Source organism: Equus caballus, chromosome 9 (genome assembly GCF_041296265.1).
Source record: "Equus caballus isolate H_3958 breed thoroughbred chromosome 9, TB-T2T, whole genome shotgun sequence".
Lineage (NCBI taxonomy): Eukaryota > Metazoa > Chordata > Mammalia > Perissodactyla > Equidae > Equus > Equus caballus.
The window spans coordinates 8,889,594-8,910,054 of record NC_091692.1 but is presented as its reverse complement, the minus strand read 5'-3'; the positions used below and the strand labels follow the sequence as shown (position 1 = coordinate 8,910,054).

Genomic DNA, 20,461 nt, shown 5'->3' with positions numbered 1-20,461 from the left:
ATAATTTTCCCAGATTTCATATTCTATGCATACTTTTGAGATAAAAAGCATCTCTAGTAAAATATAGTGTTAGGGATTCTTTCTTGGATGGTCTCCAAAACATTAGCAGACAGGAGTTCCTCTTTCCGTCCCAAATACATGTGGGGAGATAGAGGTGGGTGTGAGTTAGAGGAATTGACTAAATAGAACATCGTAATCAATACTTTGTTTTTTTAAAAACAGAAACTTTTATTTAAATAAAGCATTTCCCTCAAACAACATTTAATACCAGTTCTTGAAACCTGGGGTAACAAATATTTTAAAGTTTACATTCGGTCATGATTAACTATAAACTATGTTCCTTTCAACCAAAATTGGATTGGATTTGTATACTATTATATGCATACAATTTCAACTGTGAATTACAGTTCCATGGGGTCAATAACTGTGTCTTATTCATCTGTGTATTTCCTGGAAAAGTTCACACAGTATACTTAGTAGGAGTTCAATAAAATTTGATTGAATATGTCACTGACTAAAAGAATGTATGCAAGAAGTACAAGAGAATAGTAAATTACGCTAAACCATAGCAATTTTTAGATTTAATAATATTATGAAATTCTGTGAATTTCATAAAAACCATGATGTGAAATTATCAATGTATTTTTGAGGACATATTATTAGCGATAAATGTAAAAATCTTCAAAGAAATTTTAATGTAGGTTACTTTTGACAGTAATTATAGCAAAAAAGTGTTCTCATTATAGATGTTTTCCTTATAATGCACTTAAGTCACAGTAACCTTATACTGCTTAAGTTTCACCTAGAACTTTTAACGAGGAAACCTGTTAAGATTGTCCTACCTATTGAGGCTATTTTCTTCCTCTATATGTTTACCCTTAGTTAACAGAGCCTCCTGACTCTCCCCTCAGCAATCCGAGTCCGGCCCACACAGTCACAACACAGATCAGACGCTTGCAGCCTCTGCTTGACTGGTTAGCGGGGTGTACATACGCCCAGATATTTACCTGGGGACTGACTTGCTCATAAACATGTGACCCCCCAATCCTTTTACAATATATTGCTAAGGCCAATCACACACACACACACACACACACACACACACACACAATTCAAATATACCATTTGCAAAAGTCAATCAGCTATTTTATAATTTAGTATAATTCAGCTTGAGTTACAGATAGCAGTGACAAAAGAGAGAAATTCTATTTGTAAAGCTGCAACTGTTTGGTTGGCTCAGACTCCTAAAAGTCCTTCAATCTTAAGACTCATGTAAATGCCGTGATACATCATTATGGGTTGAATTGTGTCCCCTCAAGGATAAAGTAGTCCCCCCTTATCCATAGTATGTTCCAGGGTCCCCAGTGGATGCCGGAAACCACAGACAGTGCCTAAAGCTATATATACCATGTTTTTTCCTATACATACGTATCATAATGTTTAATTTATAAATTAGCCACAGAGATTAACAACAATAACTAATAATAAAATAGAACCATTATAACAATATACTGTAACACAAATTACTGTAGATCTTAGCAACCTCAGCATATAATTTTTTTCTTTCCTTATTAAGTGGAGAACTTTCACCTTTTCACTTAAAGGAAGCACTTTAAAGCTTCTCTCTGGCGTATTCTGATTGCCAGCATCACCTTTCTTGTGCTTAGAGGTCAAATAAGGGAAACTTGACCACAAGCACGGTGATACCGCAACAGTTGATCTGATAACTGAGATGGCGATTAAGGGACTGTAGTGTATCCAGTGTGGCATGCAGGACAAAGGGGTGAGTCCCTTCCTGGGCGAGACGGAGTGGGATTTCATTATGCCACGCAGAACAGCATGCAATTTAAAATGTAGGAATTGTTTCTTTCTGGAATTTTCCCTTTAATATTTTCGTACGTGGTTGACTGTGGATAACTAAAACCTCAGAAAATGAAAAGGCAGATAAGGGGTCCTACTGTGTGTTGAAATCCTAACCCTCAGTGCCGCAGAACATGACGGTAGTTGGAAATAAGGGTCCCTGCAGATGTAATTAGTTAAGTCGAGATGAACAGGATGGGCCTTTAATCCAATACGACTGGCAGCCATACAAGAAGAGAAGACAGACAGAGACACACGAGACAGCAGAGGCTGAGACTGGAGAAATTAATTCTTATTCAGCAAACCAGTACCTGTACATGGCTTAAAGAGACATTTTAATAGAAAGAATATACTTATGTTGAAAACAACAAAAGGCAGAAATGTTTTACTTTCCTCATCTCAAACCCCTGTCTTTCTGACCACAAAGATACTTTTAGAAAAAAATAAGTTCTTCTGTTGTTTGAAATAACATACTTGCAGTGTTAAACTTTATTTCCTTTTAAACACTATCCATTGGTTTCTAATCAGATTTGTATTGAGCTATTTTACGACATTCTCTCTTTTCTCCTCCCAATATAGATGTAACAAAAATCACTATTAAATCAATATTCAGTGTCTGCTTTATTTTGGTCATGCAAACATTTTTATTGCTGAGTTATGTCTCAATAGAATTGCATTTACTTTTTTATACAAACTTTTGTTTTACTTAGACTTGATAATCATCACATTTTTGTTTGTTGGCTTGCTTAGCTTTCTGTGTATCTATAATTAAATTATTCCCAGACTCTCTAGTGAAACTGGAAAACTTCCCTCAATATGGTTAACTAGAACAGGAAGGAAAGTTTTCTGAAATATCTGAAACATTTGAAAATGTCTCAATTCCACCTTCATCCACAACTAGCAGTTTGGCTAGCTAGACAATTTTAGATAGAAAATTACTTTTCTTCAGAATTTTGAAGAAATTGTTCATTTTCTTCTGTTTTCCAGTCCCACTACTGAGAAGTCCAATACTATTCTCACTATTGATTCTTTTATATATGACATTGTCTTCCTCATCCCTCCCCGGCAGTCCAGAATCTTTTAGGATCTTCTCTTTATCCTCAGAGTTCTGACATTCCATAATAATGTGCAATGGTATGAAGTTTTAACTTATTTTCTTAGCTCTCGTTGGATTTTTTAATATCTGGAAATCCACGTACCTTACTCCTGCTATATTGGCTTGCATTATTTCTTTGCTAATTTCTCCCTAGCCTTTTCCTCTGTTTTCCATTTCTGGAATTGTTGTCAGTTGGATGTTGTACCGCTGAGATTTGTGCTCTAATTTATTACTTTTCCTCCTGTTTCCATCTCTCTTTTGTTATTGTTGTTCTATTTTCTGGGATATTTCCTGTTACATCTTCTAAGCCTCTTAATAAAAATTTATTTAATTTATCATGTCATAACCTTTTAAAAGATGTCTTTCTTGTTGCTTTGAAACACGCAGCATTAGACTCATAGATACTCTTTGTTAAAGTTTTTCAGACAATATTAATTATAATATTTTTATTTTTGTTTGCACTATGTTTTGCCTAATTTTTATTTTGTTTTCCCTTTTACTGTCTGTTGTTTGCTTATTTGTTTGTTTGTATCTATTATACTAGATGCTTTCTGCAAACGTCTATTAAACTTACCTATGCATTTTAGGAATAAGGTATTGAAAAGCTGACTCACAAATCTATGAACATGAGTGGGCATTTCTGCTACTTGTTGAGAGCTGGGCTGCAGAGTCATAAGCAGGAGGGGACAGGGATATTTCATTGTGTTTATTCCACATCAACGGGTCCTTTTTCCTTGGACATAGAATTTCCCTATAGAAGAACTGTCCATTCATCTGCATAAAGAACATAAACTTGGCAACCCACATCGGGAGAATAAACAGTGAGTTCATTATGCTGACTTTAACTTAAGTAAAATGGAAGGATGGTAAGTTTTGCATGAATTTCTGACCAAAAACACAAGAACTTTTGAAAATGAAAATGCGTTAGCAGAGTTTTGTATTTCCTATGAAAAATAAATCTGTCTGACCCTCTTAAAAATTATACATATTTTGCAAATTATATGAGCATGAAGTTATCCTAGCATTTTAAATGGTTTCAGCTCACCCATAATTTCCTCTACCATCGCCATCCTCCTTCTTCCCAAATAAATTGATTATGTGACCTTTTTGTTGGTCCCTGAGTACCTTTATGTATGTTTAGGCCTCCTCTTCTGAACTCATTTCCCACTAACAAAGAAACAAAGCACGGATGCTGACTCTGGCTCCTGGGGAAGTTTAGGTTCAGGCACACTGCACTAGGCAACAGGCTTTCGCGCTGGTCCAAGGGCCTGAGCCCCTATAGGGAGTACCCACGTGGACCTCAGGGCCAGGTCCGCACTCCAGGGCACACAGACAAACTTGATACAGCTGGAGACCACTGAGAGGACTCAGTGGACAGCAAGGGGCTTTTCACCCTAAGCCCCTCCCTGTCTGCCTGCCTCCAGCTTTCCTGCCTGACACTGCCTTACTACTTGAAACTTTATTTATTGCACCATGTTGGTGTGGTGGGCAGGGTAGGGGGTCTGCCCTGGATACAGGAGCACTGCTGAGCAGTGCCTCACCCCAGGTTCCAGACCAGATCCCCTCGGCACTGCTGCTAATGTCACACCACCCAGGTCTCCACCTCCCCAGGGAGGCTCCAAGAGCCTTAACTTTCTCTCTGTCCCCACATCTCCAGAGGAACCATTCTCTAGCTCGACAAATACCACCTGCAAAAGGTCCCAACCTGCTGGTGAGGGACAAGAGGAAGTGAGGAGGCAAGCCCCACCGTGGTCTGTTTACGTGGACTCTTATGTGGAACTGGTGAGCTGCTGAACACCTCACAGACATTTGACGAGACTGAAGGCTCTGGAGGGAGAATGCATTTCATTGCCATCATTTTAATTTGACCATTTGTCTAGATAATTCCTGCTCTTGGGGCAAAATTCAAAAGTAACAGTGGAGAGTGAAAAGCCATTCTCTGACACACTTTTCCTTCAGCCACCCATTTCCCCCTCCCAGAGGCAATCACGGTTATCAGCTTCTCATCTATTTATCAGGGGCAGTTTAGGCATATGTGAACATGTGCCATATAGAAGATAATTCCTCTGAGTAGGGTAAATTCCTGGTTTTTTTTCTGAATTGTAGTCTGCAAGAATCTGAAGTCTCTTGCTAAGAAGAGAGTTGAAAGAGAGAAGCCTGCTTCAGTGTCCTCTTAGCTGTCTCCTTATTCTGTCTTGTCTTTCATCTTTCATCTCATCAATGAAAGTGAGATTTATTGGCTTTGACTGTGTGATCTGCTCATTTGGGGGAAAGGATGGCATGGTTGTGATGTTCTAAGGTACACGGATCTACACATTTATGAACATGTTGAGATCTTGGCTGGGTCTCTCTGTGCTTAGGGCACAGCAGTTGTCCTGCTTTCTGCCTTCCATATCATCCTGGGGATCGCCTACCTCTCTCCTTGATTGAACCGCTTGTTCTCTGCATCTCACATTTTCCTCATTTTTGGTTTCCTCTCTCCTATTTGTGGAGCATATACTACAGTTGCTTTGTGAGAAACATATGGGAAGCATTATTTTTTAAAGATTGGCACCTGAGCTAACATCTGTTGCCAATTTTTTTTCCTTCTTCTTCCCAAAACCCCCCAGTAGGTAGTTGTATTTTCTAGTTGTAGGTCCTTCTGGTTGTGCTGTGTGGGGTGCCACCTCAGCATGGCTTGATGAGCAGCCCAGGATCCAAACCAGCAAATCCCTGTGCTGAGAATCGGAATGCATGAACTTAACCGCTCGGCCACGGGGCTGGCTCCGCATATTTTTTGAGACTGCTCCCATCTCCAAGTCTATTCTATCCACCACTTGATTAACATTTTGCATGAGTATAGAACTCTAGATTAGATCTCATTCTCCTTCAGAATGTTGAATATTAATTCAATTAATTAATTAATCCATCAGTCTACCTTGGAGTATTGCTGTTGAGAACTCGGAAGCAGTTCTGATTCTTGATACTATACATATATATTTCTTTTATAATTTTTTCTCTCTTTTTGTGAACAATTAGAACCATAAATTTGTTTCTGAGCGTTGTTCTCAACTTGACAACAATATGCTTAATTTAGTCCATTATCTTGGTGCTTTGTGGGTCATTTCCACAGAGGTATTTATGTTCTTTGCCTTGGGAAATCCATTTCCATAATTCCTCCTTCTACCTTTTCTCTGCTCTATCCTTCTAGAACTCATATTATTCAGATATCATATGTCTTGAATGGGCTTTCCAATTTTATCTCCTCTTTCATATTTCTCTTTTTGTTCTGTTTCGTATAGATTTTCCAAATTAATCTTCCAGACCTACTATTTCTTCTATTTCTTCTCTAGTGTGTTTATAATGTTTTTCTGAAGAAGCCAAAGGGTTGCAATAGGGATGCCCAGAAACAATAGCATATAAGACAAAGGGCTGGGAACTGTAATACCCATTCATCTTTGTTTCTTTAGCTTCCATGGAAAGTGCTTAGCACATAACAGACTCTCAATAAATAAATGGTTGTGGAATAAAGAAATAGATAAATGAATAACAAAGCCTGGATTCTAGTCCCAACTTATATTTCTTCCCACTTCATCATCAGCACGGTATGCCCTGTCTTGATCTTGGTTTGTAACTAGCAATTTCGGACATTTTCTCTCTGCCACTGACAGCTCTAACAGTATTTGATTCTAGCAATATAATCAATCTGCGCTTTTTGTTAAATGTACACTCTTTAATCCCTGTGATTGTTCCCTAATCACAAATATAATTTTATCTATCTATCTCCACATACACAAACTTTAGTTAACTGAAAATTTTAAATTATCTCATATACAGAACTTACTATACAGGTAGAGAGTGATTTAGGATAGGTAAAAGAATTGAGCTCTCTAGTACTTGAAATGCACTAAAAATCCATCCCAATTTATTATGTTTTTTCTAGATCTTGACTATTTACTTTTAGTAAATAAACCAGAAAACTAAGGAGTCCTGCAATTTGGAAAACTGAGTTCTTTGAATAAATTTCAAGATGATTTCTTATGTCACGTTTTATGCAGAGATCCAGCCACCATATTGGTTCACTGAGATGTGAAACAATTTATACAATTCTACTCGCTAACCAGAGGTCCTATGAAGAATTTTCTTGCAATACGGAACAGTGTAAAAGGCTTACATATCTTGATACTGATTAAAGGGAAGCTATCAAGCTTTGTCATACAGTAATTTCATATTTTAAAAAATAGTTTAAAAGTAAGCCTTCCAAATTCTAGACATCTATACCTTTAAATCAGTCGGACAACAGCCAGATCTTTCAAAACCTTTGACTTTATTTGCCAATCCACTAGTTTAAAAAGCATGCTTTTCATTCCCCTTTTTAAATAAAAGCAGCCTTGTCTGCACTGATTTCATCATCTCCATTGAAAATGTTTATCTGCCAAATGAAAAAGAAGAGTACAAATTAGAAACACTGATACATCTTCTGACATTATTCATTTAGAAGCTAGTTTTCAAGTTGTCATTACATTTACCACATAAAAATTAGAAATGATTTGTTTGGAAACGTACAGCTATTTCTAGATCCAAGATGTTTGGACAACTGTAGATAAAGTTTCATTATCAGACTGAACTAAATAGGCTACAATTATATATAAATCAGGATGATTTTTGCTCCATGAACTTAAGTTATTAATCTACTCAGACCAAGCATCCAGGATACCACCCTTCTCCAAAATTATACATGTGTTTTTCCCAGCCAAGAATGTAAAAAAGGATGTTTAAAAATTAAGGTCAAGGATTGGTTGGACAATGTTCATGTTTCTATCATCTGATTGTTTCCATCTTTCTTCTGGTCTGTGAAACCCTGGCTAGCCTTGCACTTCTACAAAGCCTTGTGTTTTCTCACTTATTAGCACTCATCACACTTGAAATTATTAGTTAAATGTCTGTTTTCTCCCATAAAGAATAGGTTCATGAGGGCAGGGGCCTCTGCTGTCTTACTTTCTTCTGTTTGTCTAATACTACCATATTAGGTATCAATGAATATTTGTTGAATTAATTAATTAATTAACGATAAATGAATGAACGATAAGAAACCTAACTTATCAGGCTGATAATTAAATTAGGGAATGGAAGTTGGAAATTTCAAACTGATCCTGTGTTTTCTAAAATTTTTATACCGTGAGAGTTCGTTTAAAATTTGGAATGTCAAATGTTATGTGCATGGAGTTAACAAATCGTAAAGAAGAATGATGGCGTAGGTAGCTGAAGATGTAGGTTTCAAGTTGCCTGAGTCCTAGGGAAAGTGAGCAAACAAGAAAAAAATTTATATTCTATACTTAAGTACTCAAAAAATAGGATTTAAGAATTCATCAGTATACTGAATTATCATGATTTCTAGACTAATTAGCATCATAATTCATTCAAATGACATATGAGATGCAGACCTCTCAGAATATTTACCATGTTAATCAAATGAAGAATTACAATGAAACTTGAGCTTATTTTCCAGTATATCAAAATTTTGTGCTTAGATAAAAATGAGATTGACATTTTCGAGAACTTTTCCTCAGTATAGAAAATTTTTGCTAATTTTGCATTTTGTGCTCTTCTTAAACCAATTTTCTAATGTTTTCTTTTTATATGCTAAGATATTTTGTATATAAAAAATACTTAATGTTTCCCTGTAGACATACAAACATGACTAGAATGCTACACAGCTGTGCTTTAGACACAATCTAGAAAACATCCTAAGTGCAACAGCAGAGACCAATGATTCATGAAATTGCTCAGTGCTGGGCATATTTCTTCTTAGAGAACTAATAGTTTATACAAGACATTTTTCTTCAAAGTTTGAAATAAAAATATAAACTCTACTCGGTATGTCAGCATTTACATCAAAATGAATTTTTCACTCATGGGAAAAGCTTTAATTAAGTGTATTTGGAAGTTTGGAAATCAGCACATCATGGTGAACAATTTAAATATTTCTCTCCCTACTTTGGTTGGAATAAAACAGGAAACAAAGCAGAAAAACAAAAACAGGAGGGAAGTCCTTGTTTTACCTGTCAACAAAACGGTTAACTTATCTGAGTATATAGCAGTGTACTCAACTTCTCTCCTCTACAATGGAAGCCATGTCCATTTCCTACCAAAGGCTGTTTCTCTCTTTGTGCTCAGGATCCCATCCCAGTTTACCACTCAAGATTCTACTTTTGATACTATCTCCCTTCGTGCTAAGTTCTTTCTAAATTCTAAATTCTAAAGTCAATTTCTTCCTTTATACTTGATTATTCTCAAAAATACATAAGTAGACTCTAATATCTCTCATTTTATCTTTTATTTTTTAAAAGCATATACTAGTAACTCTCATTCTGCCAAAAAAGTTCCCTGAATTTAAAATCTATGTCCCCATACTGTCCATGTCTCTTCTAACAATTACTGTAAGATACTTGAAAATCATTTCATGTCTCCCTGGATGAGGTTTTCCATGAGTATCTAAGGTAGGAACTCTCCATTCATTTCCATCATATCTCATTGTTAATTTCCTTTATTTTACCAATCTCAATCTATACTTCTTGTATTTATTCATTTGTGTTAACTTGTTAATTTAACCTGTCTCCTCCAAGTAGCATGTAGGCTCTTTGAGGCAGATCCCTGAACTCTCTTGTTCATCACTGCATCTTGAGCTCCTAGGAGTGCTCAGAACATAGTAGTTACTTAATATATATTTATTAAATAAATGAAAGACCTGTACTAATTCCTTTGGAAAAATTAATGGTGTCAGCCCCAAGTAATGGTGCAAAGGAGCCAAAATGTCTTGTTAGCACTTGCATTGCTCTATCCTTCCTCCTTTTCTTTTTTCCAGATATCTTCTAGCCTTTTGTTTTTTCACTATAATATTCTACCCAGTAATTCGTCCTTTAGACAAACTCTATTCTCCAAAATAATTCTCATTTCAATAATTACTCATTTCAAGTAGTCCATGTAGACTTAGATGAGTAGTAGGAGAAAACCAGCTGTTTAATTTAATTAATTCATAATAAGGCAAAAGTTAAAATGTGTGTTTTCTTTCCTGCGTGCTTTCCAATTGCATCTCAAATTTTTCAAAGAAGCAGTCATATTGTAGCCCTGTTTGGTAGGAAATCAGACTGTCTGATTCACTAATTCTCAGAGATCTGTGTCACTGTCCCCCACACAACCTTCACCACTTCTCCCATTATCATGTAATATTGGCCCTGAGCATAGATACCTAATTTTCTAAAACTACTTTCATCATCTTTATTCTTCCAAACCTTCTCCTGCTTTTCTCATCTCTGTTAATGGGACCATTATCTACCTTTATCAAATATGATCATTATCATACGACTTTATTGCTCAAGGCACAAAAGGGTTATTAACTTCTTTCACTTCCGACATATTTAGTCACCTAATGTTGTCCATACTGCCTGAAAAGTAACATGAAATCCATGACTTCATCTTCTTATTTACGTGCCCATTTGTCCCTTCTTGGTTGAGGACCTTGAACTGTGCCTCTAGGATAAGCCCTCCTCCATACAAACCTTTTCCACACAGCTAGTAGAATCTTGCTAAAATGCAAGATTTCCATTTCCACTTACAACAGGAAAATAATTCCTTTAGGATATAGTCCTTGCCTTCCTTCTCAAACTTAACTCTCAACTTCTCTATTTACAGCACATGATAATCATAACTAAAACATCAAATTTGTTAAGCACTTACTCCATTCCAGATGGTATTCTAAATATTTCACCTGGATAATCTCATTTATTTCTTATAATAACACACCAAGAGAAAAGTACTACCATTATAGTAAATTGAAAAATGAATAAAGTAAGGCCTAGAGAGGTTAAGTCATTGTTCCATGCCAGTGAAGGGAGCCAGGATTCACACCCAGACAGTCTGCCTCCAGAGCCCACATTCTTAATGGCCACACTATAGCATCTTGCTGTTTCCATGTTAAAAAAAAAAAAAAAAAGACTATACTGCCTCTCATCTCTATCATCATTGCTGTGCAAAGAAACTGAGGCTTAGAGAGGGTAGGTAAATTTCCCAAGATTGGAAATCTAGTAAAATTATGTAGTGGCCCTGCACCCAGCCTATTCTGGACCCACCGTGCTGCCCCTCTTCTGCCTCTGCCCTTGGACTGTCTGGTCCCTGAAAGGGGATGGAGGGCCCCACAAACACTCTGTCTTCCAACATATTCTTGATCACTGATTGTATTGGAAGACTTTGTCAAATGCCTTGAGCTATACATGATAATGTTCAAAAAGGAAAGATGTTATAAAAGGATGCTGGCTACTTCCTTCTCTCCAAATGCCATCGCCCAACAGTTTAAAGTCCATTTGTGAGAACATCAAATCTATGCAATTTTCTTTTGAGCTATGAGGAAACAACATTAATTTGTATGAACTAAAGCATGTGATTAAAGCATCAACTTCATTCCAGTTGTGACTATGAGAAAGATTTGAAATGAACTGAAGTCTCCATACCACAGTGCATTCACGCAGTCATTGCAAGGGCCAATAACCCAGAATGCTAGTGGCTCAGCTACACCCATGAATAGGTAACTAGACTGCATACAGATTCAGAAATGGCTTCGGTTTTGAATGAAGATCAAAAAAGGTGCTGAAATTCCATACAACATTGTCATTATAAGTCAGATTTACCAAATGCTTTAATACCTAACACAAACTGAAACTCTAAAATTCTTTTACGTTTTTTCCCCTAAGGCATAGTGTCAGAAAATATTTTAGACATTCCTTATACCGAAAAAGAAGTAAACACAGCTGAACGTATCTGTAAGCTAGAAAATTAGCATGTAGACTTTTTGCTATTGTTGATCACAGACCATGTAATTCCAAATAAACAATAATGAAACAGTGTGTAATAGTTCTAACACAGGATGTACATTAAAATCAGTTAATCTTGCAAGTACATTTATTCTAAGTATCCGTGAATCATAAAAATACTTTGGCACAATAGATAAATATATACTTTTATATTATCTAAATGTCCTCTATCTTGGTAGAAAGACAAGTTTAGCATTGTAACTGATATGGTGCATGGATAGTCATTCTATAAATATTTAGGCTCTGACAGTCTAAGTGTGTAATTGAGAAGAGCAGAGCCCAGTCCAGATGACGAACACTGGCCCTAAATAAACTGGAGAAGACATAAACGTAAGCACGGCAATTCTTTTATTGCATTATGCTTTATTTACTTTTAGACACTATGCATCAATAAAACCACAGGTGTCCAGTCTCCCTGGACTGTCACCAGAAAGTTTATCTTTTTGGCTTTTCAGTTTCTACAATAACATTATTCAAAAGATGAACCAATTCACTTTTACTAACTATGATGTAATTCAATCTCGATGATTTTGAATAATTCTTTCTGAAACTATGTCTTTTATAATAAATCTTTTGCTTGGAGTTTTAAGGTCTGATAAATGACCATCAAAATGGTTGTTACTGATTGAAAAATGGTCAAAACCCAGGTATAGCTGTATCAAGCTGAAGCCTTCCTTACTTCCAAGAATTCACCCATTAAAGGCTCAACATAATCATGCCAATTCTAGAGGCAGAACATATGAACAGAGCAATCTGTTTAAAATAGTCTTCCTGCTGGGAAAACATAAGAAGACAAGGAAAAAATCTCTATTGGAAGGAAAAGGCAAATAGCAATAATAATGAACCTCAAAGTTAGAGACAGAGAGCATCTCTTCAAAGATGATATAGACAACTACTTATATACACCATTGATGGAATATACTTCAGAATAAAACTCTCAAGGAAAGTCATCATTACTGTAATTGTTGTTGTCAGTTATAATAAAAAAGCCTTTTTCAAACTAAAATCTTGGGACATCTATTTACTGATATGGATGGCATGCTGTGTTTCACTAGCTTTTTCATTGTTATAAGTGTTATTAAATTAACACACTCAAAAGAAAATGAGAGCAAATGCAAACTGAAATGAACTAGGTTCAGTGTAAGGTGTCTTGGCAAGCCACTTTCAGTTTGAATGACAGCAGATCTGATGTTTTCTCATGTCACTGCACTCATGGCCCACGTTGATTCTGTCAAGTTGGCAGCTTTTTCTCTCCCAGCTCCACGTTTCCACAACACATTTAACACATTCCAAGATAGATGAGGTCATAGGTCATGTGTATGACATCACCACCATCAGTAACATTGCTTCTCTTCCTCCTGATTTATACCTAACTGGAGTGTAAGCCTCCTGAGGGTGGGAACAGGGACCATTCTGTTTATGCTCACTGTTCCATCTTTATTGCCTAATACAGTGCTGGTACAGAGAACGTGTTGAATAAAGGTTTGTTGAGTGAACAAATGAATACCTAAATACTATTGGATGTTGGTAACATCTATTTCTTTCAAGTGCTTATAATATTGTTTCAATAAAATAATAAAAACAGAATTGAAAGGTCCTTAATAAACATATATCCCAATTTCCCACTCAAATGAAAATTTCCATCACAAGAGCAACAGCAACCTCTTATATGTTAGGACTATGCCAAGTATTAAGTACTATTTTAATACCAACATTAAGGTAGATACGATTATTTTTCCTTTATAGGTGAGAAAATAAGGTTTATAAAGTTCAAGACACATGTGAATGGCCCACAGCTAGCAAGTGTTAAAGCCAAGATTCTAACTGATGTTGCAAAAGCTCATATATAAAGTCAAATTGTATTTGGCTGAGAAAACAGAAAACTTCATAACAATAGCAGCTTGACCCAAGGCTGGTATAGCAGCTGTGCTCTACAAAGTTTTTAGGAACCAAGACTCCATTCAGACCACTGCTCTAACATACTTGGGCTGTAGACTTTATCCTCAGCTTCTAAGGCAATATCTCTCTTCCAGGGAGCAAGATGGAGGAAGAATCAAAGAAAAGTAGTAAGGAATACATGACAATTGTGTCTTCAGGAGGGCTTCTGGAAGCTGACACATTTGCTTACATCTCATTGACCAGAATGTAGTCACTATTGGGGGTTAAATTGCATCCTTCAAAATCCATATGTTGAAGTCTTGATCCTCAGTACCTCAGAATATGACCTTATTTAGAAATAAGGCCATTGAGGATGTACTTAGTTACAATGAGGTCATACTAGAGTAGGGTGGGCCCTGATCCAATGTGATTGATGTCCTTATAAAAAGAACTCACCATGCAAAGAGGCAAACATGAACGCCAGATGAGGATTGGAATTAAGCTGCCATAAGCCAAGGAACTACCAGACACTGGGAGAGAGGCTGGAACAGAGTTTTTCCTGGCATCTTCAGTGGGAGTGTGGCCCTCCTGGCACTTTAATCCTAGACCTCAAGCTTCTAGAACTGTGAGACAATAAGTTTGTTTAAGCCACTCCGTTTGTAGTTCTTTGTTAAGACAGCCTTAGCAAACCAAGACCGTAACCTTTAAGGTGGTCTGGTAAAACTTAGATTTTTTTGGCTCTATGTCAGCTAAAATTTTGAAAATGTGGCAAAATGATTATTGCAGGACAATAGGCAGTCTTTGCCAAACTGTGCTACACTCTGAGAGGTGGCCCCAATACTGAGTATTTTATTGAATCTGCAACTGTTAACTGTGAAAGGTATATTTGTACATTATGCTTTGAACCCCCTAGAAAGAAAAAGTACTAAGGATTTAATTACGATAGATCACTTACTCTCCTTATTTCAGAGATGTTAAATGTAAAAGAAGAATTGGGCATCTTAGAATCAATGAAATAGCGCAAATGATCTATAGACAATTTAGTCATAACAGTAAGCACAGAAAAAAAAATCATTTACATGGCTATCATCCAATGTTTTACACTCCAGCTGATATAAAACAAAATGACTTGTCTTACTACAGGATTAGAGAAAGCATACATAAGATAATCAGATACAAAGGATAGGAAAATGTCAATATGGATATTGATATAGCTATAAATATATAAAAATAAACTTCTTTGATTAAGCTCACTCAAAATTCTTCCACTATGTTAGCGAAATATAATGTCAGTGGTAGCATATATTCCTTTTAAATCAAAGTAATACGTAGTATCAGTTATGCTTATTCTAGAAAAGAAGGATAATTTTGGCTGATGGTTTCATGAAAGAAATTTAATGCCCCTTTCTCTACCAAATGAAAAATAATAATACTGCTTTAATTGGGAATAATAAAAAGATCTAATAAGTGAGATTATAAAACCTATAAAATCATCAAGTGCAGTGATAATTAATTTCCTTGTTAAAAAGATTTTTGTTTTTATTTTCCTTTTCTCTATGAAATTCAGTCCCATTTACTTGAATTATTCTTCTCGTTATGTATTGGCTAAACTTCTTTAGAAGAAACTGGGATTTCTCTCTTGAGTCCCAAAGGAAAGTTTTAATTGCATGCTGCATGACAAGTTGAATTATTAAGACATCTATTACGGCATAATGCTACAACTTTCTAATTTTAGAGGGTCTTATCAATTCACTTTCTTTAGATGTAGCTGAGATCTAAAAAAATGCAAAACATCCCTTTGACAATTACCAAGAAATAATGTGAAGATCAGTTAACTTACTCACCCAGGGCCATAGAAAGGAAGCCAGGGTCTCCCACTGTGAAGCTTTGATGTTCTGACATTTATGAGCCCATAACTTAGCTTAATTTAGCAACTGACCTGTGAAACAGCACCCGTTATTAATATTAATATTAATAACTATTATAGAATTTAGAGTATTTCCCCGCAGTATTACAGAACTTAATAAAAACAATTCGAGAGTCAGTTACGTCAATAAACAGCTAAAACATTAGCAAAGATATTAGCTAACATAAAGAAGAAAATGCTTAGAGTCTAAAGAGGGCATTTGTGAGGCAAAGAGCTGGGCTTCTCACAAAGATTGCTGGACATTGTGGCTTTAAGCAAAGCAACGTCTGTAGACATTTTTGGCGGTAGGTGGAGTTAAGTGGCGAATGTAATTTCAGTAAGAGGGAGGGGAGAGGGGAACAGTCAAAACGTACTTAGCAAAATGGAGGTGACAAGTAATTCATTCTAATAATTTAAATTAAATCTCTGTAAAACAAGGAAGAGAGTACAAAAACAAAGCTGCTGAAAGCATAGAACAATTTAAGAACTCTAGACAGCAAGAGATTCATCTTCAGCAGAAATCCACTTTATGAGAAAAAATTTAAATCATAAAATTAAGTTTTTATCATTAAGACTTTAGGGAATCAAGAAAAGTAAAAAATGGGATTCTCTTCTCCAAAATTTAGTTACTGAATTCAGCTTAAAAGTACCTAAGAAGGAGAGAGGAGGGGAGATGAAGGGAGGAGCGGTAAGGGTAGGGGAGAGGAAGATCTCAGAGCAGAACACTGCCACTCATCAATTTTTAAAAAGCAAGTAATTGAAGAAAAGTAAGAATCAGTGGCTAAAGAAACAAGAAAAATGGAGAAGAGCACAGTCTTGGAAGCAAAAGTGGAGAAGGAGTTTGAAGGAGAGTGAACAAGTCTCAAGTACAGTGACAATGACATGTAAAGTGAAAACTGAAGGAGTCCATTACTTTATTGAACAAAGAGGTCAGTGGTGATTCAATAAGAAAGTTTCGGTGAAATGGAAGAGGAAGGAATGAGAAGGGAGAGGGTGGAATGAGGAAGTAGGGTCTACTCTTTCCAGAAGCTTGATTTTGAAGGAAAGAAGAGAGATGGGCAGTACCCTGGGGAAAGGGTTTTGGTCAGAAGGGTTTACGCCAAGGGGAATTTTGGCCATGCATGTGTTTATTTTAATGTCCTGCATTCATTCCTTACCACAGCTTTTTCAATCCCTTACCTTCTTCTCACACCCCTGTCTCTCCCACCTTCCCCCCTCATGCTCAGCAAAGGAGCTCACCCACTTCCTGCAGCATGTAGGAACCATCAGGTAGGAACTTTCTCAACTTCTCAATGTAACCTCCCTCCCATATCTCGACCCTCCCCCACCCCCCGACCCAACCCCAGTGTCTTACCTTCTGCCTTGCTGTGACAGTGGGAGTGGAAAACCTTCGCATACAAGAAGAATCCTTCTGCTTGTGCTTAGAATCTCTGCCCTACTTCCTTCTTACCGTGATCTTGAAAAATTATTAACTCCTCTGTACTTCAGTTCCTTCCATAGCAAAGTGGAAGCAAAAACTCACTATGTCATTGCAGATTAAATAAGATAAGTATCTCTAAAATGCTTAATATAAAGCTTGGCCTTTAGTAAGCACTCATTAATATCTTTTCTCCCTTGCTTCTAATACCAAATCTCTCTCACCTTGTTTATTCGTCTTCTGTTATGCTTTTTCCCCTAAGATCTTGTCTTCCTCCAGCATATTCAATTCTTCTTTTTTTTTACACTAGTCATTTTCTGTTCTCCCCATATCTGAGGTTTACCAATTCTTTTTCATTTCTTGTCCAGTACATGCCCATCATTCTTTTATCTCTGATAAGCTACCTCTGTAGTTCTAGTCTTCTAGTCTTCTCCCCGCATCTTTTCTGCCTCCACCTTTATTCATATCTTGTTATAACAGCAGGCTTGTAGCATTTCACCTGTGAACCCTTCTCTTCTTGCCTTTCTGCTTCACATAGTCCCCTTCTCTTCTCAGCTCCTGACTCGTTGACAAGCAACAAAAGTCCATGGGGAAAAGGTCATTACCTGTCTTGTCTACTGCTCTATCCCTAGGACATTGAACATTGCTTGTTGCTTGAATATTGAGTGAATGAATTAATGAATATGTTGCTGCCTCCAGTGTCCTCTACCTGAAGTCACTGAACTGCTTCACCTGACTGCCTACCAAATTTGTATCTTTAACTAAATCCTTTCTTTGGTGTTTCTAGTCCAATTATCTAACCATCTACTTGATAGTTCCCCTTGAATGTCTTATATATCTCTCAAATTAGACATGCTCAAAACTAAATCCAAAAACTTTACTTCTACCTCCCAACTGGTTTTCCTCCAGGGCCCTCTAGCTCAACGAATGTCATCATCCATCCAGTTGTTCTAATTAGAGACTTTGGAGTCATCATTTACAAGCTCATCTTATTCCCCAACCAATACTTTACCAAATCTACAGACTTAACTATTGCATATCTGTTAGCTCTCCTCACTTCTTTTCACGTCCATTGCTAACATCTACTCAATCACTCAATCTAGCCTGGACCACTGCAGTGGTCTCTTTGCTGGTCTCCTCATACCCACACCTAAGACCTGTACAATCCATTCTCCAGACAGCAGTAAGAATAATATTTTTAAAATGCAGATTTAATCATATCTCTCCCTTGTTCAAAACCTTGGAATGAAATACTAAACATGGTCTATGAAGCTCTGCATAGTTTAGCTCCTGCCTACATTCCTAGCTTAATTTTTTCCACTCTCCTTAGCATCTGCATTTTCATCACTTTCCCTAGAGCTCATGCTTTTTCCTACCTTGGAATCTTCAAAGAGGCAGCTCTTTCACTCACGCTTCCGCAGCCAGCTGCACATCAGCTCGTTGGCTTTGCTTCAGCAGGCTGTGTGGCCATCAGCTGGGTATCTCGCTCTCCTCTACATGGCTTCTCAATGTCTTGCAGGCTATCCTGGGCTTGTTCTATGGCAGAAACAGGACCCAAAAGAAGACAACCGGTCACAAGCTGAGCCCAAATGCAAGGAGTAGACAAATAGACCGCTAGATGGGAGAAGCTGCTAAATCACATTGCAAAGGGCATGGATATAGGCAGACTACTATTGAAGCCATCAATATGATCAATCTACCAAAACAGCCATATCTCAGGAAAGACAGATTAATTTTTTTCACCTTTAGACTAAAGTATAGGATATTGGTGGATGCAAATATAAATACATTAAAATATGCTCAATTGAGTATTGGAAGATATTTGTATCTCAAAATGTCTCCAAAAGTAGTAGAAAATTTCCCTACTTAGAAGGATAGAGACTGTAGGAAAATTTGGAATGGATATTTGGTAAGTGCAAAATGGCATTTTTTTTTTTTTACCTTAAGATAAAGATAATAGAGATGGAATTTACCTGGGCCCTGACAAAAGTACTTTTAAAAATCAAGGGAGTTTCAGGAGCAGTACTGGAAGGATAAAGCCACAAATAAAAAGGGGAAATTTTTGGAGTAAGAGAAAGTCCCCAGTCTTCCCTATGTAGGTGATTTCCTCTCTGTCACTTTATGCTCCTAAAGTCGCATATCCCTACTTTAAATAGCAGCACATGTACCTCCCTTAGGAGTATTTATCAGTGTTGAAACTTTACATTACCTTGTGTGAGCTTCTACACACGACGGCAGACTCTGCCTGAAAATTTACACTTCTTTGAATACAAACATTTTATATATGAAAGGGATACATGTTGGAATATATTATATGAAAAATAAACAATCTAATTTCGCTGCTTAAGAAATACATTACTAGTATTGTTGAAGCCCCTCCCACCCGTCACTCAGTGCATCCTCCTTCTCCCACCACTTATTGCTCACAGGTATTGTTTCCTACCCTTGTGATTTCAGTACATGTGCCTGTATCTGTAAACAAATAGTATTTAGTTTTATGTTATTGTGCTTTATACAAATCTTTCATTGTCAATGCTGCATAGCATACCTTTACGTGTATATATATACATATATATATATATATACGAATTCTCATATATATGTAATTTTATGCATACCTTCATCAATGGATATTTAGGTATTTAGATTGATTCCTGGCATTTGCTATTATAAACAGTACGGAGGTATTCATTCATTTCTTCTGGCATATATGCGCAAGAATTTCTCTCAGGATTATATCTAACAAATGAATTTCACATTTTCAATATTACTAAACAACGTCAAACTGTTTCCCAGAAGTAGTTTTACAGAAGCAAACTCTCATCAGAAGTGTATAAAACTTGATGTTGTTCCGCTGATACTTGGTTTTATCAGACTTCTTGAATTCGCCAAATGGTTAGGGATAAAATAGTATCTCATTGTAGTTTTAATGTGTTTCCTTGGTTATTAATGATGTCGAGAATCTTTTCTTATGTTTACCAGTTCACATATGTTTACTATTTCATATGTTTGTTGGTATATGTGTGATTTTTTCCCAGTGTTTTATTTCCATGCTGTTTTGCTTCCTATTCATAAATTAAACCTTTTTTTTTTTTTTTTTTTTTGGTAAGATAAACTCTCCTAACAGTTTGTTTGAAAATATCTTTGAACTTCTTCTGGAAAGGTTACTGCATGAGGTGCACAATTCTTTGTCGACAATTATTACCTCTTGTGATGGTTAATTTTATATGTCAGCTTGACTGGAGTAAGAAATACCTAGATAAGTGGTAAAACATTATTTCTGAGTGTGTCTGTGGAGGGTGTTTCCAGAATCTTGAGCTGGGACATCCATCTTCTCCACCTTCGACATAGGCAATCCTGGTTCTCAAACTTCCAGACCCAGATGGGGAACTTTTAGATTCAGATGGGAACTTACACCATAGGGCCCCTGATTCTCGGGCCTTCTGAATTGGACTGAA

General features: G+C 36.6%; 1 long non-coding RNA gene across 1 annotated transcript; it reads right to left on the bottom strand.

The window, feature by feature from the left end:
- Positions 1 to 7,241: 7,241 nt before the first annotated feature.
- Positions 7,242 to 14,312, bottom strand: LOC102148888 (uncharacterized). The gene is made up of 2 exons (XR_002810238.2): positions 14,137 to 14,312; positions 7,242 to 7,367 (listed from the first exon to the last, which is right to left on the bottom strand). It is a non-coding gene; the product is annotated as an uncharacterized lncRNA (long non-coding RNA).
- Positions 14,313 to 20,461: the final 6,149 nt, after the last annotated feature.